This window comes from Myotis yumanensis, unplaced genomic scaffold, assembly GCF_028538775.1.
Source record: "Myotis yumanensis isolate MYYU_CA2020_CCGP unplaced genomic scaffold, mMyoYum1.0.hap1 SCAF_9, whole genome shotgun sequence".
Classification (NCBI taxonomy): Eukaryota; Metazoa; Chordata; class Mammalia; order Chiroptera; family Vespertilionidae; genus Myotis; species Myotis yumanensis.
Genome location: NW_027223760.1, coordinates 22,595,111 through 22,617,338, shown reverse-complemented (window position 1 = coordinate 22,617,338; position 22,228 = coordinate 22,595,111). Strand labels below are relative to the sequence as shown.

Below are 22,228 nucleotides of genomic sequence, written 5' to 3'. Positions count from 1 at the left end.
TTGTCTCTGAATTTGACTATTCCAGGTACCTTATATAAGTAGAATCAATCATATAATACTTGTCCCTCCTGCGGCCTGGGAGAGGGATAAGCTGCCCGCCCCACGGTCCTGGGTGCCTGCAGCTGCAGCCTGTGCAAAGCCACCCGCCCACAGTTCCGTGCGGCTGCGGCCAGCCCGGGTCCTGGGTGCCTGCGACCGGCCGGAGGAGGGAATCCTGGGTCCCGGGTGTGAGGCGAGGCAGAGGCGGTTAGGGGTGATCAGGCCAGCAGGGGAGCCAGTGGTCCTGTATTGCGAGAGGCAGTCGGACATCCCTCGAAGGCTTATTTCACTGAGCATAATGTTATCAAGGTTCATCCACATTGTAGCATGTGTGGGGATTCATTCTTTTTAAAAATTTCAGTAAAAAACCCAAACAAACAACATTTCAGTAAAATATATATAACATGAAATTTATTATTTTAAACCATTTTAAGTGGTGTACAGTTCAGTGTCTTTAAATACATTTACCTTGTTGTACAGCCATCACTACCACCCATCTCCAGAACTTCTTTCATCTTGTAAAACTGAAACTCTGTACCCTTTAAACACAGCTAACTCCCCATTTCTCTCCATGTCCAGCCCCTAGCAACCACCTTTGTTTTCTGTCTTTATGAATTTGACTAGTTACCTCATATAAGTGGAATCATACATTATTTGTCCTTTTGTGATTAACTTAGTTCACTTAGTATACTATCAGGGTTCATCCATGTTTATCATGTGTCAGAATTTTATCCCCTTTTAAGGCTGAATAGTAATGTATGTACCACATTTTGTTTATCTGTCAATGAACACTTGGGTTGCTTCCACTTTTGGCTATCCTATATAATAAAGAGCTAATATGTAAATGGTTGTCATGCCCTCACGCCATAACGGCTCAGACACTCAACACTGGGAAGAGAGGAATGGGGACCAGCCAGGCACAAATGAGCTCACGAGAGAGGAATGGGGACCAGCCAGGCTGCGGCCCGGGTGAAGCCACCCGCCCATGGTCCCCTGCGGCTGCGGCCAGCCCGGGTCCTGGGTGCCTGCGACCGGCCGGAGGAGGGAATCCAGGGTCCCGGGTGTGGGGCGAGGCAGGGGCGGTTAGGGGCAATCAGGCTGGTAGGGGAGCAGTTAGGGGCGATCAGGCAGGCAGGCAGGCGAGCAGTTAGGAGCCAGCGGTCCCGGATTGCGAGAAGCAGTTGGACATCTCCCGAAGGGTCCTGGATTGGAGAGGGTGCAGGCCAGGCTGAGGGACACCCCCCTCCCCCCCCCCACACGAATTTCATGCACTGGGCCTCTAGTCTTTATAATAAAAGGCTAATATGCAAATGGTCATGACACCCTCACAGGTAACGACCGATAAGCAGGAAGCTGCTTGCACAGCAGGCGTGGGTGGGTGGGGACTTGCATGAGGCTCACGTCTCCGCCCCTGGGCGCAGGGACATGAGGCTCGTGTCCCTGGCACCAGCCCCAGGGACGTGAGGCTTGTGTCCCCGCCCCTGGCGCAGGACCCAGGGATGTGAGGCTGATGGAGGCCTACCTCTTTGGGGCAATGGATAATGGGGCTCCCGCACTGTGACAGGGCACAGGCCAGGCTGGAGGGTCCCCCCCCCCCCCCTTTCTGAATGCATGAATTTCGTGCACCGGGCCACTAGTTTTGAATAATGCTCCTATGAACATGGGTTCATAGAAATATGTTGAAGCCCCTGCTTTCAGTTCTTTTGACGATATATCCAGAAGGGGAATTGCTGGATCATATGGTAATTCTATGTTTGTTTGTTTTTGAGGAACTGTCATACTGTTTTCCAGATTTTATAGAATTTTAAGCTCTGTTGAACTTAAAAACATTTAATTCATAGGAAGTTGAGATTGCTCAGATTACCTCTCCTGTTTTTCTGTAGCTTGTACTCTGGTACTGAAATATTACCAGGGAGTTTTTCACTGTTGTTACAGGTGAAACCCAGAGAAAAGTTTTATTTCTCAATTGGAAGTTCACAGTCCTGCTAAATGGGATAATTTTGTAATGTTTGGTATGCAGAACCTTTTTTTGTTGTTGTTGTTGTTAATCCTCACCTGAGGATATTTTTTCCATTGATTTTTAGAGAGAGTAGAAGGGTGGGGAGAGAGAGAAGAAATACCGATGTGAGAGAACCACATTGATTGGTTGCCTCCTGCACGTGCCTGGACTGAGGCTGGGGATTGAACCTAAAACCCAGGTATGTGCCTGTGACTAGGAATTGAACCTGCAACCCTTTGGTGCACTAGCTGTCGTTGACTACTGAGCAACACTGGCCAGGGCTGTAGACCCTTAATTTTTTTAAAATATATTTTTATCGATTTCAGAGAGGAAGGGAGAGAGAGAGAGATAGACATTAATGATGAGAGAGAATCATCGATCGGCTATCTCCTGCATGTTCCCTACTGGGGATTGAGCCCGCAACCCAGGCATGTGCCCTTAATCAGAATCGAACTCAGGACCCTCCAGTCCGCAGGCCGATGCTCTATCCACTGAGCCAAGCCAGCTAGGGCTAGACTCTTAATTTTCTTCTTTCTGGTAGAGTTCCAAAAATAAAAATATTATGAAACATGTATTTTTTTTCTTTTGGTAAGAAAATTTCTTAAAAAGTTTACATTATGGTTTTTACTTATTTCTTTTCAAGCCTATAGCACAATTCTTTTCAGCCCCAAAGCAGAATATAGATTTGAACTAGATTTGAAAGTACAAGTTTGTACATAAGCATTCAGAATTTTGTAACATTTCAGTGCATTTTTTACAATACTTTGAGTTAAACATCTGACATTTGTATAAGATTGAAAAACTTGAATCTTCAGCACAATGCTAACATATGCTCAGTAGGTCTTAATACTCTCATTCCTCTGATTTACTAGTATATGAGTTGTTATAAAACTTGTTCAGATAGGCAGCAATAGAGACCAGCAAGTAAAGGAAATACATTTTCTATATGTTTGTCTTTCAGGAAGCCCTCACATGGGCTAGTCATTTGCTTTATTAAATGAAATTATTTCAAGCTTGGCATTTTCTAACTTTTAAAGCAGAGCTGCCTAGTATAATTATAAAGCCCACAGTGAAGCTGTTACCACGGACTATGCTTCAGTCAATCCCAGCCCAAGTTGTTTTTTTTGGACCCAAATTTATTTATCTTTTTTTTTTTTAGGGGCGTTCTTGAGGTTAATATTCACATACAAATGTGACTCAAGATTAGATACAGATTCTTTATACTAGTCATGAAAAAATTTTGGCAGGATTTCTCAGTACCATATTATGTGTGACTGATGGGTACAGATTTGAGCCAAAATTCATTTGACATAGGATTGTTTGAAAATGCTTGTCTCAGACACACTGGGATTTCATCAGTATGCAGTGCTGTCATTTGGTCTTGATTCCTTTCTTTGAACTCAAAATAGAACAATGTATATGAGCACTATGTCGTCCAAAGTTAACTTGAAAAGTGTGTATTTCTGCTGAAATTTGAATAGCTTATGGTGTTTTAAAGGATTGTTTCTGACCAGGAATCTCTTCTCTCGCATAAGGGAAATAATATCTTTCTTTTAATTTTTCAATTATGAGGATGGCTAAACTTATCTCTATCAATGAGCTTGTTTTGCTTCTAGAAAAGTTATTTATGTGTACACAAGGATATTGTATGGGTCTTGAAGCTTGCTAGTGGCTTAATTATTTTTGTTTACACTCTGCTTTTGGAGGTGGGGGCTGTTTACTCAGCGGTAAAGGTGTTAGCTAAGTTTCGTTTCATCATGGTTTCTGTATTTCAGACTGTCTTGCAAAAACAAGTTATAAAAAATACAATTTTTAGGTAGTGATGGCTGTCTTGAGCCCTGTAACTTATATTTTTCTTAATATTTCTTCAACTACTTTCTCTCCGTGCTGTCTAAGAAAAGCACAAGAGAATAACTTGTGACAGACCTAGCAAGTTATAAAATTCTCATAAAGAATTAGATACAAAAACTTAAGATAATTGACTGACTTTAAAAAATCACTTTCTCTATTTTAGGTAAATTAGACTTGTAATTTCTTTTTTTTTTTTTTTAAATATATTTTATTGATTTTTCACAGAGAGGAAGGGAGAGAGATTGAGAGAGTTAGAAACATCGATGAGAGAGAAACATCGATCAGCTGCCTCTTGCACATCCCCCACCGGGGATGTGCCGGCAACCCAGGTACATGCCCTTGACCAGAATCGAACCCGGGACCTCTCAGTCCGCAGGCTGATGCTCTATCCACTGAGCCAAACCGGTTTCGGCGACTTGTAATTTCTTTACCTGTCTTATGAAAATGACTTTTTTCTTGATTTGGGAGATTTTTATTTTCTAGATCTAGGTCACATTGTTACAGGGCATATGTCTAAAACGTTGTTTTACTGATAGTTTAACATTTTTTTAAGTCATTTTTTATTTTTCAGTTAACACTATTATATTAGTTTCAGGTGTAAACCCTAGTGATTAGACATTACATAATTTATTAAGTGATCATCCCGATAAATCTTGTACCCATCTGACACCATACATAGTTATTAGAATGTTATTGGCTGCCCTAACCAGTTTGGCTCAGTGGATAGAGCGTCGGCCTGCGTACTGAAGGGTCCCAGGTTCGATTCCGGTCAAGGGCATGTACCTTGGTTTTGGGCACATCCCCATTAGAGGGTGTGCAGGAGGCAGCTGATCAATGTTTCTCTCTCATTGATGTTTCTAACTCTCTATCCCTCTCCCTTCCTCTCTATAAAAAATTAATAAAATATATTAAAAAATATTGGCTATATTCCCCATGACTATTGTCTGATAATCAACCTGTACTTTTTTTTACCAGTTAACTGCCATGGTATTTTGAATTTAATTTAAAAAGATCCACCATTTGTGTCTGTAGACGCTTATGGTGTACAAATGCTTAATCCTTTCATCTTTTTTAACCATCTCCCCTCCCATCTGGCAACTGTCAAAATGTTCTTTTTATCTGTGAGTCTGTTTCTGTTCTGCTTGTTTGTTTATTTTGATTTTTACATTCAATTTTTGATAGATACCTATTGCCATTTTATTGTTCATGTTTTGATCTTTTCTTCTTAAAGAAGACCCTTTCATATTTTATGTAATACTGGTTTGATGGTGATAAACTCTTTCAGCTTTTTCTTGTCTGGGAAACTTTATATGTCCTTCAATTCTTCATGATAGCTTTGCTGGGTAGAGTAATCATGGTAGTAGGTCATTGCTTTTCCCCCACTTTGAATATTTCTTGCCACTCCCTTCTGGCCTGCAGACTTCTGTTGAAAAATGAGATGACATTCTTATGGGAGCTTCCTTGTAGGTAACTAACTGCTTTTCTCTTGCTGCTTTTAAGATTCTCTTTTTGTCTTTAACCTTTTGCATTTTAATTATGATGCGTCTTGGTGTGGGCCTCTTTGATTTCCTCTTGTTTGGGACTCTCTGCATTTCCTGGACTTGTGTATCTATTTCCTTCACCAGATTAGAGAAGTTTTCTGTTAACTTTTTCAAATAGGTTTTCAATTTCTTGCTGTCTCTCTTCTCCTGGCAACCTCATGATGCAAATGTTGATATGCTTGAATTTACACTATCTTCATATTTTTGGATTCTTTTTGCTCTTCTGATTGTGTGTTTTTTGCTTCCTCATATTTTAAATTGCTGATTTGATTCTCAGCATCCTCTACTACTAATTGCCTGCAAATTATCCTTCTTTTCAGTTAGTGTATCCTTCATTTCTGCCTGGTTCTTTTATGGTTCCTACGTCTTTTTTCATGCTGTTGAAGTTCTCAATATGTTCCTTGAGCAACCTTATAACAATTGTTTTAAACTCTTTATCTGGTAGTTTGCTTGCTTCCATTTAATTTAGTTTTCCTTTTTGGAGATTTCTCCTGTTCTTTCATTTGGGACCTATTTCTTTGTCCTTGCATTTTGGCTGTTTCCCTGTGTTTGTCTATGTATTAGATAGAGATGCTATTTCTCCTGGACTTGATAGAGTGGCCTTGTATAGTAGGTGTCCTGTAGGGCTTAGGGGCGCAGCCTCCCCAATCACCTGAGCTGGGTGTTCCAGGTGTACCCTATGTGGGCTATGTGCACTGTCCTGTTGTAGTTGAGCCTTGATTGTTGTTGGTGTCTCTGGGAGGGATTAACTCCCAGGCCAGTGTGCTACAAGGACTATCTGCGGCTACAGTGGAGGAGCTACTATGCAGGAGTGGATCCTACAGAGCAGAACTTGCTTCAGTGAGGTTTTGGTGCTCACCAAGTTCACCCCTTGAGTGTGTTGCTTGTGGAGGTGGTAGGATTCTAAACTGGCGTGATCTGTTCACTGGGTGCACTGGCTCTGGGGCCTCCCTGAAGTTGCAAGGTCAGCCACCGCCTGTGCCCTGCCTGGGGCCACCTGAGGCAATCTGCAGATGGCTGCTACTTATGCTGCACTTGGAGGTGCCCAGGAGAGACCAAGCTGCAAGCCAAGGCAGGCTGCCACTAGTGCCGGGCCTGGGGCCACTTAGCAAGTGTTTATGGGGTGCGCAGAGGCTATGCTGCTTGTTTGACAGATTTTATGTAAGTCCTAAGCATGAGGCAAAAGAGGCCAGTTGTATTTTGTTTTCAGAAGTTCTTTTCACTCTGCTCTAACCTAGTTCCCTCTCCCCCCATATATTATAAATCTTTGGAAGTCTTTACTTAGTAAATATATTATTTACTAATTGAAATGCTTTAAAAGGTACAACAACCTGGCACTTTTATGTTACTTTTTAAGCTTATTGAAATATTTGTATTTTCAGAACCTCTTTTTCTGTTTGCCAGAGCTCTTCTGTCCTTAGTGAAGTATTTTAAGTAATTCTGCTTGATTTGAGGAGTTTTTATGTAGGATTAAATAGCAGCCCTAATCTGCTTCTAATTCTTGGCAGCTAATGAATCGTTAGGGGCTCCTATTTGGGTGTGTGCTGGCATTGTTGAGGACCTGCTCAATGATTTTGATTGATTCGACAGTTTTAGAACTGTTGGTATAGAAGTGAGTCTTTGAGCAACAGTGCACCATTAAAGGAAAAAGGGGCAACTATTAGGATTTGCTGTGAAGTATAATAAAAGACTTAGAGTATGTTAGTGAAAGGATTACTGGCCATAGCCTGCTTCATATTCATCACATAGTCATGGAAATATCTTTTGGGGGGAAAAATTGATATAAAGGCCTGTTCTGCTACTGCTACTGCTTTGTGAAATGGAAGATTGGAATTAGATGCTTAAATGGAAAATGTTCTCTTGTTGCAGCCTCTTTGAAATGTGCTGTTTAGTGGGAGCTGCAGCTTCCTCCTGCTGACTCTGAGCCCCAGGCTTCGGTTGAGATGGTCCTTTCAGAAATGTGGAGTTTAGTCCAAGCCTGGATTTCAGTGGGTAGCACCTGGCATCTGTGGCTAGAAAGTCCTATGAAGTGTAAGTGCTTTATTCTCTCCTTGTAAAGAAGCCCTTTTCTTTCCTTCCTTCTCTTCCTTCCTTCTGCAGCTTAGCAGATGGGAAGAACAGTGAGCACTGTACTATAGTGCCTGGGATCAGGATTTGGTTGCATTTTCTTTATGATTCAGTGATCAAAACAAGATTACTTGTTATGTGTGGGAAGCAACCAGTGGATGCTTCTGTTGCCCAACTGGAATTTAAAGTAGTAAATTAATACATAATACTGGCAGTATCATCCCAGGTAATTTTTCATTGACAATTTACTTGGTAGTTTGGGAAGTTTCTTTAGAACTCACTCTTATCTTTTGTTCTTATTCCAAAAAACAAGTATTTGAAAAGAGAGGCACCTTTGACCAGTGGGTGAGGTAGCATCAAGATAAATAGGGATGGCCCATTTATGCTCAGTGGTTAGAGCGTCAGCTCGTGGACTGAAGGATCGTGGGTTGGATTTGGTTAAGGTTTGATTTACCTCGGTTGCAGGCTTCATTCTCGGGGCACAGGCAATCAATCGATGTTTCTCCCCCCCCCCACCCCCCCCAACTTTCCATTCTCTCTAAAAATCAATGGGAAAAATATCCTCAAATGAGGATTGAAAAAAAAAAGACAAATAGGGATACTTGAAATGAAAAGACAGCTCTTCCTTCATTTTGATTTTACTTGAAACATTTGCACAAGGAGCAGATGGGGATTTTTTTTTTCCTAAGGCCAATTCCTTATAGAATTGTCCTAGGAATTTCATATAGCTGCCATCTATATTTTAATTTATTAAAAAATTAAACAACTAGATAGTAATATAATGAACATTAGAAAATATTTGATTTAGTTGCCCAGGGCTAAGCGCTGTTTTTTTGTGTGTTTTTTTCCAGAAATACTGTTAATAGTTTAAAGTAAGCTCGTTCCAGAAGAGACTCTCCTCTCATTTAACCTAAAATTTTTCTGATTTTAGCTAGGAAAATCCTGAGCAGCTACTCATTGCTGAAACAAGATATATGTTTAAAACAAAAGCAAACCAAGTCTTCATCTGGGCAAGGCAAGTGAAGTTCTACAAATGAGGATTCTGAATGAAAAATGTCTCATCCTCTCAAGGCCTTTATTATTATTTTTGATCTGTAAAGAACTGATTTTCTTGGTCTCTGTTGCCCTTTCTCTCTGTAAACATTTTGGATTCTGTTCTTACAGCTGACATCCAACCTTTAAGTGTCTAAGCAACCTAGTAAAAGACTGCGCTTCATGTTTAGGAAAGTAAAGTTGTGCTACTGACTTAGGAGATGATGGTATCTTGTCATCTTGCTTCATATTTAATAATTTAAAATATACTTTATTTTAAAAAATATATACTTTATTTAAGTGCCTCTATGGCCAAATAATTTGAGAGCTGCAGAGAGAATTAAGCTTTTCTTTACTTTTGAAGACCTTACAATCTATTAGAAAAGATGAACAAAGGCCCAAGTAATTATAATACAAGGTTCTACAATTGAGTTCTTGCAGAGTCAAGGCTACTTTGGCAGTAATAGAAAAGGATTCCTGCCTCCAATATTTTCTCCTTATCTCTAGCTTTCCGAAGTTGAGTATGATGTGTTTTAGTATGTCTGTTAGTATAGGGGTATAGGAGACAGAAATGTTATATGCCCTGTTCTCATTGGTGGGACTTTCTCAGTGATCCTGTTCTCTATGGCATTCATGCTCTGCCTTGCATCTGGCAGGTCTTGGGCAGGATAAAATTTTTTGCCCTTCCCTCTTTGGTAGAAGACTTCTGTTAGCACTGGTATAGATAGATAGCATCATGGGCTCAAGACTGTTTTATGCCCTGTCTTGTAGGGGAAGAAATTTTTTTCTTTTTTTTTAATGTTTTTATGAGAGAGAGAGACAGACAGACAGACAGACAGAGACATTGATGAAAGAAACATACATTGGTTGCTTCCCACATATAACTCAACTGGGGACCAAACCCACAACCTGGGTATGTGCCCTGACCAGGTATTGAACAGTGACTTTTTGGTGTACAGGATGACACTTAACCAACTGAGCCACATTGGCCAGGGCAAGAAGTTTTTTCTTGTACCCTTACTGCAATAGCAGTGGGTCTTAACCTGTGTCTTGGAGAGGTATGATTTGCTGCCCCTTCCACACAGCTTAAGACTTTTGTTCAGTAGGGGAGAAGGGTCCAGTCAGAGCTTTTTGTGCTTTTTATGCAGTCGAGGCTGCTCTTCTACAGGACAGCACCACCAAAGGAGGTGTTCTATTGATCTCCTACCCCAAACCAAATCTTTCCCCTGAGTATCTGGTTGAGGTCTGTGGAGTAGAGCCTGTAGATAGTTGTGAAGTCCTCTTGTGTCTGAGTCTCAGGAGTTTTATAGGCTTATTCTAGCTCACACTCAGCCTTTATCAATTTGTTAAGTAATTTTTTTATATCTATACTAGAGGCCTGGTGCACGAAATGTGTGCACTGAGGGCGGGGAGGGTCCCTCAGCCCTGATTTCGAGAGGTGGCATACCGGTCGAAGTGTCTGCCCCCTGGCGCTCAGTGCACATCATAGCGACCGGTTGACCGGTCGACTGCCCCCTGATGGTCAGTGCACATCATAGTGAGTGGTTGAGCCACCTTAGCATATCATTAGCATATTATGCTTTGATTGGTTGAATGGATGACTGGACCGGACACTTAGCCTATTAGGCTTTTATTATATAGGATTTTTATTTCAGAGAGGAAGGGAGAGGGAGAGAGAAACATTAGTGAAGAGAGAGAATCATTGATAGGCTGCCTCCTGCATTCTCCCCACTGGGGATGAAGCCTGTAACCTGGGCATGTGCCCTGACCAGGAATCAAACTGTGACCTCCTAGTTCATAGGTGGACGCTCAACGGCTGAGCCACACTAGCTGGGCCAATTTGTTAGTAATTTTAGATGAATTTTTTTTTTTAATTCCTCACCCAAGGATTTTTTTCATTGATTTTTAGAGAGAGAGGGAAAGACAGAGAGAAATATCGATGTGAGAGAAACACACCGATTGGTTGCCTCCTGTACTCCCCTGACCAGGGTTTGGGTTGGGGAGGAGCCTGCAACTGGGGTACCTGTCCTTGATTGGAATCGAACCCAGTACTTTTTGGTCTGCAGGTCGACGCTCTGTCCACTTAGCCAGACTGGCTAGGGCTTAGCTGAATATTTATTACCTGATTGCCTGGTGCCCTGCATCTTTTCCTCCTTTGTTTTGCTACAGATGTATTCTTCCCATCTTTTTTTTTTTTTAATCCTCACTTGAGGATATGCTTATTGATTTTGAGAGAGAGAGAGACAGACAGACAGACAGACAGATATAGACATCATTATGTTAGAGACCATTGATTGGTTGCCTTCCATATGTGCCCCAACTGGGGATTGAACCCACAACCTACTTATGTGCCCTGACCAAGAACCAAACCCACAACCTTTCAGTATATGGGACAATGCTCCAACCAACAGAGCCATACCAGCCAGGGCCTGGATTCTTCCCATCTTTATCTTCCATCGCTGTTTGACTTTTATGCTTTGGTCTTGTTATTTTCTATTGATCTATTTTCTAGTGTGGTAATCTTTTCTTCATTTTTCTGATTTGTTTTTTAAACCTTCCATTTGGTTCTTAATTTAAGCTACTCTATTTTCCAGTTCTAGATTGTCATTTGATTACTTTTTATTGATTCTATTTCTTCATGGAAAGTCTCCATTTGTTTTCTAATTAGTTGAATATATTAATCAGCTATTTTTCTCCAGATGTTCATTTTGAAAAATTTGTAACTTGAAAGAATAGTACAGTGAACACTAATATACCCTTCTCCTCAATTTGATCTTGCTCCACCCCCCCCCCCCCCACCCCCATTTCTCTCTGCCCCTGTTTGTTCTCTGAATGTGTATTTTTTAACCTTTTGGAATAAATTTCAGACCTCGTAATTCTGTGCGCCAAACTTTTTTGTTGTTAATCCTCACCTGAGGGTATTTTTTCCATTGATACTTAGAGAGAGTAGAAGGGAAGAAAGAAGGGGAGAAGAGAGAAAAAAACATAGATGTGAGACACACCTCGATTGCCTCCCTCACAAGCCCTAATCAGAGCCAGGGATTGAACCTGTGACCCTTTGGTGTGCTGGTTGATGCTCCAACCACTGAGCATACTTGCCAGGACTGTACACCTAACATTTTGATATACATCTTGTAAGAACAAGGACATTTTTCTAAACTAAACTAAAAGCACTGTCACTCTCAAGAAATTTAACATTGATTTAATGTTATTATCTAATATATAGTTATGTTCCAATTTCCTAATTGTTTCAGTTATAGATTTAAAGTTTTACAATTTTTATATTTTCCCTGATCTAGGATTTAGTCAAGGATAATGTATTGCTTGTAGTTGTTATGTCTCTTTAGTTCCAGGGATATTTTTTTCCTTGTATAATAGCTACATTAAACAATTCCAGTGCTCGCTTCAGCAGCACATATACTAATATTGGAACGATACAGAGAAGATTAGCATGGCCCCTGCGCAAGGATGACACACAAATTCATAAAGCGTTCCATATTTTTTTTAAAAAAAAACAAAAACAATTCCAGCCCTGACCGGTTTGGCTCAGTGGATAGAGCGTCGGCCTGCGGACTGAAAGGTCCCAGGTTTGATTCTGGTCAAGGGCATGTACCTTGGTTGCGGGCACATTCCCACTAGGGGGTGTGCAGGAGGCAGCTGATCGATGTTTCTCTCTCATCAATGTTTCTAACTCTCTATCCCTCTCCCTTCCTCTCTGTAAAAAATCAATTAAAAAAAATATTAAAAACAATTCCAGGCCCATTTTGTCTTTGTTTTTAATATGCCCTACTATTTGGATTTGTCTGGTTGTTTTCTTCTGATTGTATTCAACTTAAACATTTTTTGGAAGAAAATTATATGCATGACAACTTGTCGCTTTCAGTGACTCACATCAGGAGTCACATAAAATGTGTCTGTCACATTATTGGTGATGTTACTTTTTATCACTTTTGTTAAGACAGCACAGTTATTTTAGTTCTCATCCAATAATTCCATTATTATTATTTTTAAAAATATTTTTTTATTGATTTTTTTTTTTTAGAGAGAGGAAGGGAAAGAGATAGAGAGATAGAAACATCAATGAGAGAGAAACATCATTGATCAGCTGCCTGCTGCACGCCCCCCACAGGGGATTGAACCTGCAACTCAGGCATGTGCTCTGACCAGGAATCAAACCAGTGGCTCCTGGTTCCTGGGTCGATACTCAACTGCTGAGCTATACCGGCTGGGCTAATTCCATTATTTACTAGTAGATAGGTTATTTTCTATTGTCTGCCCCGCTCCTTTTGTTGTTATCATTTAGTCTTGATTTTGTTTGATAGATATTAGGTATATACTATTTATGAAAAGTTAAAGAGATTATAAATGATTCTATTTCCCTGAGATGATTTTTTTTTCTTCACTCAGGTCTTTATGATAGGACCAGATCTCTCTCTCCTTTTGGTGGTAAAATATACTTAGCATAAAATTTACCATTTTAAAGTGTAAATTTCAGTGGCATTAAGTACATTCACATTGCTGTACCACCATCACCACAATTCATCTCCAGAACTTTTTCATCTTTTCTAGCTGAAACTTCGTACTCATTAAACAGTAACTCTCCTCATTATCCCCTCCCCTCAACCTTTGGCACCCAAAATTCTAACTTTGTTCTCTATGAATTTGACTACTCTAGGTACCTCATATAGTTGGGATTATACAATATTTTTTTTAAATATTTTTTTATTGACTTTTTACAGAGAGGAAGGGAGAGAGATAGAGAGTTAGAAACATCGATGAGAGAGAAACATTGATCAGCTGCCTCCGGCACATCTCCTACTGGGGATGTGCCCGCAACCCAGGTACATGCCCTTGACCGGAATCGAACCTGGGACCCCTCAGTCCGCAGGCCGACGCTCTATCCACTGAGCCAAACCGGTTTCGGCTACAATATTTTTTTTGTGTGTGTGTCTGGCTAATTTTACTTAGCATAATGTCTCAAGGTTTGTTGATATTGTAGCATGAATATTTGAGGTTTTTTCAACTTTTGGTTATTGTAAATAAAGCTGTGATGAGCATAGATGTGCAAATATCTTTTCAAGGTTTATTTTTCAATTATTTTGGATATAGACCCAGAAGTGGAGTTGCTGGATCATATGGTAATTCTATTTTTAATTTTTTAAAGAATTTATTTTAGAGAGGAAGGGAGAGGGAGAGATAGAAATATCAATGATAAGAGAGAATCATTAATTGGCTGCCTCCTGCATGCCCCACACTGGGAATCGGGCCCGCAACCTGGGCATGTGCTCCGACTGGGAATCAAACCATGACCTCCTGGTTCATAGGTGGATGATCAACCACTGAGCCATGCCAGCCGGGCCCTCCATACTGTTTTTCATAGTGGCTGTACTGTTTTACATTCCCACCAACAGTGCAGAAGAGTTCCAGTGTCTCTTCATCTTCACCAATACTTATTTTCTGGGGGGGGTGTGTGTGTAGGGGCTATCATAAGAGATGTGAAGTGATATCTAATTTAGTTTTGATTTACATTTTCCTGATGACTAGTCATGTTCAGCATTTTTAGTTGGCCATTTTTATATCATCTTTAGAGAAATGTCTTTTCAAGTCCTTTGCCCATTTTAAAACTGGGTGATTTGGATTTTTGTTGTTGAATTGTATGAGTTCTTTATATATTCCGGATGGAATATATAGATAGATGGTTTACAAATATTTTCTTCCATTCTATGATTTGCTTTTCACTCTGTTGACTGTTTCCTTTGCTGCGTAGACGTTTTAAAGTTTATGTATTCCCATTTGTCTAATGTTGCTTTTGTTCCCTGTGCTTTTGGTATCTGTCATATCTATGAAATCATTATCAAATCTAATGTCATGAAGTTTCCACCCCCTTATGTTTTCTTTTGGGAGTTATAGTTTCAAGTCTTATATTTAAGTCTTTAATCCATTTTGAGTTAATTTTTATATATGGGTTCAACTTCTTTCTTTTGCATATGGCTATGCAGTTTTTGTTGAAGAGACTCGCTATTTATTGAAGAGACACTCTCCCCATTTTCTAGCTTTGGCACCCTCGTTGAAGATCATTTGACCATATTTGTGAGGGTTTATTTCTAGGCTCTCGATTTTGTCCCAGTGGTCTATATATCTGTCTGTATGCCAGTACCATACTGTTTTTATTACTGTGTTTTATAGTACATTTTGAAATCGGAATGTGAGATCTCCAAATTTGTTCTTTTTAAAGATTGTTTTGGCTATTTGGGGTTCCTTGAGAATCCATATGGATTTTCTAATGGATTTTTCTGTTCCTGCAAAAAAAAAAAAAAAGTCATTGGGATTTTCATAGGGATTGAATCTGTGAATCATTTTAGGTAGTATTGACAACAATATATTTCATCTACATTATCTAATTTGTTGGTTTATAGCTGTTCATAGTATTTTTTTCAATGTTTATTTTAAAAAATGCATATAGGGCATTACAGATAGGTCCCCCTTTGCTGTCCCCTATCCCCCCCCACACACACCTGGTTTCCACCCCAACCCAGGCCTTCACCAACCTATTGTCTGTGTCCATAGGTAATGCATATATGCATACAAGATCTTTGGTTAATCTCTTCCCACCCATTCGTCAGTCTGTGCAACGTTTCGATTGCCTCTGGTTCTATTTTATTCATCAGTTTATTTTATTCACTAGATTCCTTGTTCGTTTATTGTGATTTTTAGATTCAGTTGGTAGATATATATTTATTGCCATTTTATTGTTCATATTTTTTTTATCTCTTCTTCTCTTCCTCCTCCTCCTTGTTCTTGTTCTTGTTCTTGTTCTTGTTCTTGTTCTTGTTCTCCCCCTCCTCCTTCTCCTCCTCCTCCTCCTTCTTTTTCTTCAAGAATATTCTTCAACATTTCATGTAATACTGATTTGGTGGTGATGAACTCCTTTAGCTTTTTCTTGTCTGTGAAGCTCTATCTGACCTTCAGTTCTAAATGATGGCTTTGCTGGGTAGAGTAATCTTGGTTGTAGGCCCTTGTTGTTCTTCACTTTGAATATTTCTTGCCACTCACTTCTGGCCTACAAAGTTTCTGTTGAGAAATCAGCTGACAGTTGTATGGGTGCTCCCTTGTAGGTAACTAACTGCTTTTCTCTTGCTGCTTTTAAGATTATCTCTTTAGCCGAAACCGGTTTGGCTCAGTGGATAGAGCGTCGGCCTGCGGACTGGGGGGTCCCAGGTTCGATTCCGGTCAAGGGCATGTACCTTGGTTGCGGGCACATTCCTGGTGGGAGATGTGCAGGAGGCAGCTGATCGATGTCTCTCTCATCGATGTTTCTGACTCTCTATCCCTCTCCCTTCCTCTCTGTAAAAAATCAATAAAATATTAAAAAAAAAAAAGATTATCTCTTTGTCTTTAACCCTTGGCATTTTAATTATGATGCATCTTGGTGTGGGCCTCTTCGGGTTCCTCTTGTTTGGGACTCTCTGGGTTTCCTGGGCTTGTAAGTCTATTTCTTTCACCAGGTTAGGGAAGTTTCTGTTATTTTTTTCTCCAAATAAATTTTCAACATCTTACACTCTCTCTTCTCCTTCTGGCATCCCATAATGCAAATGTTGCTATGCTTGAAGTTGTCCCAGAGGTTTCTTATATTGTCTTAATATTTTTGGATTTTTTTTCTTTTTGCTCTTTTGATTAGGTGTTTTTTGCTTCTTTATATTCCAAATTATTGATTTGATTCTTAGAATCCTCTACTATGCTGTTGAATCCCTATACATTTTTCTTTATTTCAATTAGAGTGTGCTTAATTCCTTTAAAAAAATTTTTTTTAATTGATTTCAGAGAGGAAGGGAAAGGGAGAGAGAGATTGAAACATCAACGAGGAGAGAGAATCATTGATCGGCTGGATCAAGCCAGCAACCCGTGCATGTGCCCCTGACCAGAATCGAACCTGGGACCCTTCAGTCTACAGGTCGATGCTCTATCCACTGAGCCAAACCAGCTAGGGGGAGGGAATGTGCTTAATTTCTTACATTCCTTTTTCATGTCTTTGATGTTCTTACTCAAGTTCTTGAAATTCTCACTAAGTCCCTTGAAGCTCTCATTAAGATCCATGAGCAACCTTATAACCATTGTTTTGAACTCTGTGTCTAGTATTTTGCTTGCTTCCGTTTTATTTAGTTCTCTTCCTGGAGATTTCTTGTGTTCTTTCATTTGTGACATGCTTCTTTGTATCCTGTGTTTGTTTCTATGTATTAGGTAGAGCTGCTATGTCTCTTGGAATTGGTAGAATGGCCTGTGTAGTAGGTGTCCTGTAGGGCCCAATGGCTCAGGCTCCCAGTCACCCTTGCTGGGCACTCTAGGTGCACCCCCGTGTGAGCTGTGTGCGCAGTCTTGTTGTAGTTGAGCCTTAATTGACGTTGGCATCACTGGGAAGAATTGACCTCTAGGCCAGTTGGCTGTGAAGACCAGCCGTTACTACAGTGGAAGAGCTGTTGTGCAGAAGACACCTATGCAGCAGGACTTGCTTCAGTGGGGCTTTAGTGCTCACTGAGTCTGTCCCTTGAGTGTGTTGCTATGAATGTGTACAATTGTAATCTGGTATGATCTGAAGCTGTCTACTGGGTGCACTGGCTCTGGGGCCTGCTGGGAGGTGCAAACTCAGCCACTGCCTGGGGCCAGCGGGCAGGAGCTACAGAGTGATCTGCAGATGACTGCTACTTGTGTTGGGCTTTGAAGTGCCCAGGCGAGACCAACCTGTGAAGCCAGGCAGGCTGATATCAGTGCCAGGTCTTGGGCTTCTTATTGATAGTTATGGGGCATGGTGATGCCAGCTGCTGCTTTCTTTTTTTTTTAATATATTTTATTGATTTTTTACAGAGAGGAAGGGAGAGAGATAGAGAGTTAGAAACATCGATGAGAGAGAAACATCGATCAGCTGCCTCCTGCACAGCTCCTACTGGGGATGTGCCCGCAACCCAGGTACATGCCCTTGACCGGAATCGAACCTGGGACCCTTCAGTCCGCAGGCTGACGCTCTATCCACTGAGCCAAACTGGTTTTGGCAGCTGGTGCTTTCTTAAGAGATTTTAGGCAAGTCTGAAGCCTGAGCCAGGATAGGCCATCCATATGAGAAAGCCATTGCAGAAAGCTTGGGTGGAGCTGCAAATTGGATGAGGTGGGGCCTCAGGAAATCACCAGAATGGAGCGAACTGTGTGGGCTAGACTGATGGAAACCCAGATATGGCTTCCAGTCAGCTCTGCAATGGGGGAGGTCTCAGCATAGGAACAATGACCCCTGTGAGCACTCCTATCTGGGAGAAAGCCGCTCCCAAGTTCTTGCTCCGATGTCAGGCAATCTAATTCCTCCCCATATGTCCCATGAACCTCCCCAAGCCGCTGCCCAAGGGCTGGAGTTCAGAGGTAGTGAGTCCAAGTAAGTTCACGCGCAGACCCTTTAAGAGGAACTTTCTGGGTCTCCAGCAGCCTCTGTGTCACTCAGCCACAATCCCCACTGGTTTTTACAGCCTGAAATTATAAGGACTTCACTTTTCTAGGACTTCCATTGAGCCATATTTCAGTATGTTCTGAATGATGGTTGTTCTGTATTTTAGTTGTAATTTTGATGTGGTTGTGGGAGGCCGCATCTTGGTTCTCCTCCATGGCATCTACACTAATAAAAGACAAACATGCAAATTCACCGTACCTTTGCTACGCCTTAAGCCGCGCCCACCAGCCAATCACAGTGACTATATGCAAATTAACCCAACCAAGATGGCGGCCAGCAGCCATGGAGCTGGAGCAAGCAGGAGGCTTGGTTGCCCCAATGATGGAGGAAGCCAAGCTTCCTGCCTGCCGCAGTGGCTCTGAGCTCCACTCAAAGCAACAAAGTTTCAATTATAGAAGATAAATAAACCCCAGATACCTGCTTTCAGCCAGCCGTGGCCACGGAGCTGGAGCAAGCAGGAGGCATGAGTTGCCCCTGGCAATGGAGGAAGCCAAGCTTCCCTTCCGCCCACCGTGGCTGGCTCTGAGCTCCTCTCAAGGCTACAAAGTTTCAATTATAGAAGGTAAATAAATCCCAGAATAAAAATTTAAAGAAAAAGAAAAAAAGGAGAGGCTGGGAGCTTCTGTTGCCAGGGGTCTTGGCCAACCTGAAAACAGCCCTCAGCCCCTCACCCAGACTGGCCAGGCACCCCAGTGGGGACCCCCACCCTGAAGGGGGTGTGACCAGCTGTAAACACCCATCAGCCCCTCACCAAGGCTGGCCAGGCACCCCAGCGGGACCCCCACCCTGATATGGGACACCCTTCAGGGCAAACCAGCCGGCCCCCACCCGCGCACCAGGCCTCTATCCCATATAATAAAAGGGTAATATGCAAATTGACCCTAACAGCAGAACGACTGGGAATGACTGGTCACTATGACACACACTGACCACCAGGGGGCAGATGCTCAATGCAGGAGCTGTCCCCTGGTGGTCAGTATGCTCCCACAGGGGGAGCTCTGCTCAGCCACAAGCCAGGCTGATGGCTGCCAGCACAGCGGTGGTTGTGGGAGCCTCTCCCACCTCCTCAGCAGCACTAAGGATGTCCGACTGCAGCTTAGGTCTGCTCCCTGCTGGTAAGTGGACATCCCCCGAGGGCTGCCGGGCTGCCAGAAGGATATCTGACTGCCAGCTTGGGCCCAATCCCCCAGGGAGCGGGCTTAAGCCAACAGGTGGACATCCTCCAAGGGGTCCCAGACTGCAAGAAGGCATAGGCTGGGCTGAGGGAACCCCCCCACCCCGAGTGCACAAATTTAGTCCTATCTAATAATAGACAAACAGGATAATTGACCGTACCTTCGCTACACTTCCCATAGGCTAATCAATGAGATATGCAAATTAACCGCCAACAAAGGTGGCGGTTAATTTGCATATGTAGGCAGGAAGTGGCAGAGCGAAGGCTGAAGGTGGCTCCGGCGGGAGCAGGGAAGGCTTTGAAGGCAGCTCTGGCCAGAGCGAAGGCCTGGGTCCCTGGTGCCAAAGGAAAACTGGTGCAGGCAGCCAGGGGAAGGGAAGACCTATTGCATGAATCTTTTCGTGCAATAGGCCTCTAGTCCTATATAATAAAAGCCTAATATGCAAATAGACTGAACAGTGGTAGACTGAATAGTGGAATGACTGGTCGCTATGAGGCACACTGACCACCAGGGGGCAGACGCTCCATTCAGGAGCTCCCCCCTGGTGGTCAGTGCACTCCCACAAGGGGAGCGCTGCTCAGCCAGAAGCCGGGCTCATAACTGGTGCGCACAGTGGCAGTGGCGGGAGCCTCTCCCGCCTCCACAGCAATGCTAAGGATGTCCAGCTGACAGCTTAGGCACCAGGCCTCTAGTTTCTTATAATCCTTTTTATTTTCTTAGAATTGGTAGTAATGTCCTCATTGTCATTTCATTTCTGTCTCTTTTAGTTAATTTAGCTAAGGTTTGTCAATTTTGTTGGTTTTTTTAAGAATCAAATCTTGGATTTTGTATATCTGCTCTAATCTTTATTTCCTTCCTTTTGCTAGCTTTGGGTTTAGTGTATTCTTTTTCTAGATCTTTAAGATACAAAGTTAGGTATTGGTTTGAGATGTGTTTTGTTTTTAACGTAAGAGTAAATAGCTATACATTTCCCTCTTAGAACTGTTTTTGCTGCATCTCATAAGTTTTGGTGTATTTTGTTTCCATTTTCATTTGTCTTAAGATTTTTTCAAATTTCTTTTTTAACCCCATGGTTGCTTTAAAATGTTTTTAATTTTTACATATTTGTGAATTTTGCAGTTTTCCTTATTATTTTCATTGTGATTTGAAAAGATACTTTCTATGATTTCAATTCTTTTATATTTATTAGGACTTATATTGTGGCCTGTCATCTGGTCTGCCTTGGAGATGTTTCCGTTTTTTTTGAGGTGTAGTTCCTATTTTCTTCACTTGAGTCCCAACTGAAAGTCTGGAGTATTTACCAGGGCTCCTCTTCCTTGGTGTGCCCTAAATTTGTTTTCATCTCCCCAGTCTTATGAGACTGCCCAAGGCTCTTTAGCCTCTTGTCTTCCACTTTGAAATAGGCAAATGCTTTTTCCTATGAGAAAGTGGAGCTAAATATTGGGCTGAACTCTGTGCTTTTCTCTTTCATCTCTGGAATTTGCAGCTTCATGTTCAAGCTGTCTTGACAGCTTTGATGTCCTCAAAGAAGCTCTTTTTTATTCATCTTTTGTACTTGTTTTAGGATGGAAAATTGGTGTAATGCCATTCAGTATGTTATAACCAAAGTTGAAACACCTGATAAATGCTATGAGAATGATAGCGTCAAGTTGCTTAGGGAGCATATAGAGCAGGGGTCCTCAAACTTTTTAAACAGGGGGCCAGTTCACTGTCCCTCAGACTGTTGGAGGGCCGGACTATAGTTTAAAAAAAAACTATGAACAGATTCCTATGCACACTGCACATATCTTATTTTGAAGTAAAAAAACAAAACGGGAACAAATACAATATTTGTATTTGCATGTGGCCCGCGGGCCGTAGTTTGAGGACCCCTGATATAGAGCATAAAACTAACTCCTATGTGTTACAAAGCTTCACTACACTTTCTATTTCCTGACTGGGTACCTCAGTTGGTTAGAGTGTTGTCCAGATAAACCAAAGTTGTTGGTTTGATCCCCTTTAAGGGCACATACAAGAATCAATCAATATTGCATAAATAAGTGGAACAACAAATCGATATTTCTCTCAAAATCAATTTTAAAAAAAGCTTTATTACACTTTCTAAAAAAAAGTGTAAATTAAATTTTTACAAAAAGGATCTTACAAATCTGTTCTTGTATCTGTTTTTCAATTGTATATTTGGAGATCTTTCCATATTAGGAATACAAATCCATCTTTATTTTTAAAGGCAATTCCAAAGGATATGTTAAATATTCAGACATTAAAGGTGCTTGAAAAATAAATCTTTGCATCCCTACCCCCAGAAGGAAATAGTATTTTCGTTTTGTTTTGACTTTTGGTTCTGTCCTTCATTTTTGAGACCTCTTCTTTTAAGGAGATAGAAATGTTTAGGTCAGAAATATATATAACCCAGCATGATCAGTTGGTATTTTTTGCTAGTTTCTGCCATTCAGATTAAAGCACAACATAACGCTGCACAATCAATTAACTTTTTCACAGGGTCCTGATCTCTAGTGGGTTGAAAGGTTTCACTTGGGAGAAGACTTCAGACTAGTTCAGCTTAATAGGCAATATTATTTTTGTTTTGTTTTGTCTATTCTGTTTTTAAACAGATATAGAAAAAAATGTATAACTTAATGAATTACTGTATACAGTGTTCATATAGACACTACCAAGTCAAGAAATAGAACTTCACTGTCCACTCTAGAAGTCTTCCTTGTGGCCTGTTTGAAATAACTGCTTCCTCTCCCTAAAAGTATCCACTGTCCTTTCATAGTAATCCCTTCTTTGTTTATCTTTATGGTTTTATCACCCAAGTGGGTATTCTTCCACATTACTTTGATCCTGCTATTTGTTTTAAAAATATCTTCTGAGTGTCTTTTAATCTATGGGTTCTTTCTCTGTGTGTGGATTATTTATCTGTTGAGGAATCTGGGTCATTTGACTTGCTGAGTTTCCCTATGGTCTAGATTTTGATGATTGCAGTATGATGCAGTTCTACTCTCTTCTGTATTTCCTGCAAATTGCCAGCTGGATC

The 22,228-nt window shown here is 41.3% G+C and overlaps 1 protein-coding gene and 1 non-coding gene across 2 annotated transcripts in view; both read left to right on the top strand.

Annotated features, from left to right (window-relative positions):
• The window catches only part of TNPO3 (transportin 3), a 100,067-nt gene that overhangs the window by 7,996 nt on the left and 69,843 nt on the right, over positions 1–22,228 (top strand). The gene's annotated exons all lie outside the window — the stretch shown is intronic.
• Positions 11,926–12,032, top strand: LOC139017162 (U6 spliceosomal RNA). Its single transcript, XR_011472814.1, has one exon. It is a non-coding gene; the product is annotated as a U6 spliceosomal RNA (small nuclear RNA).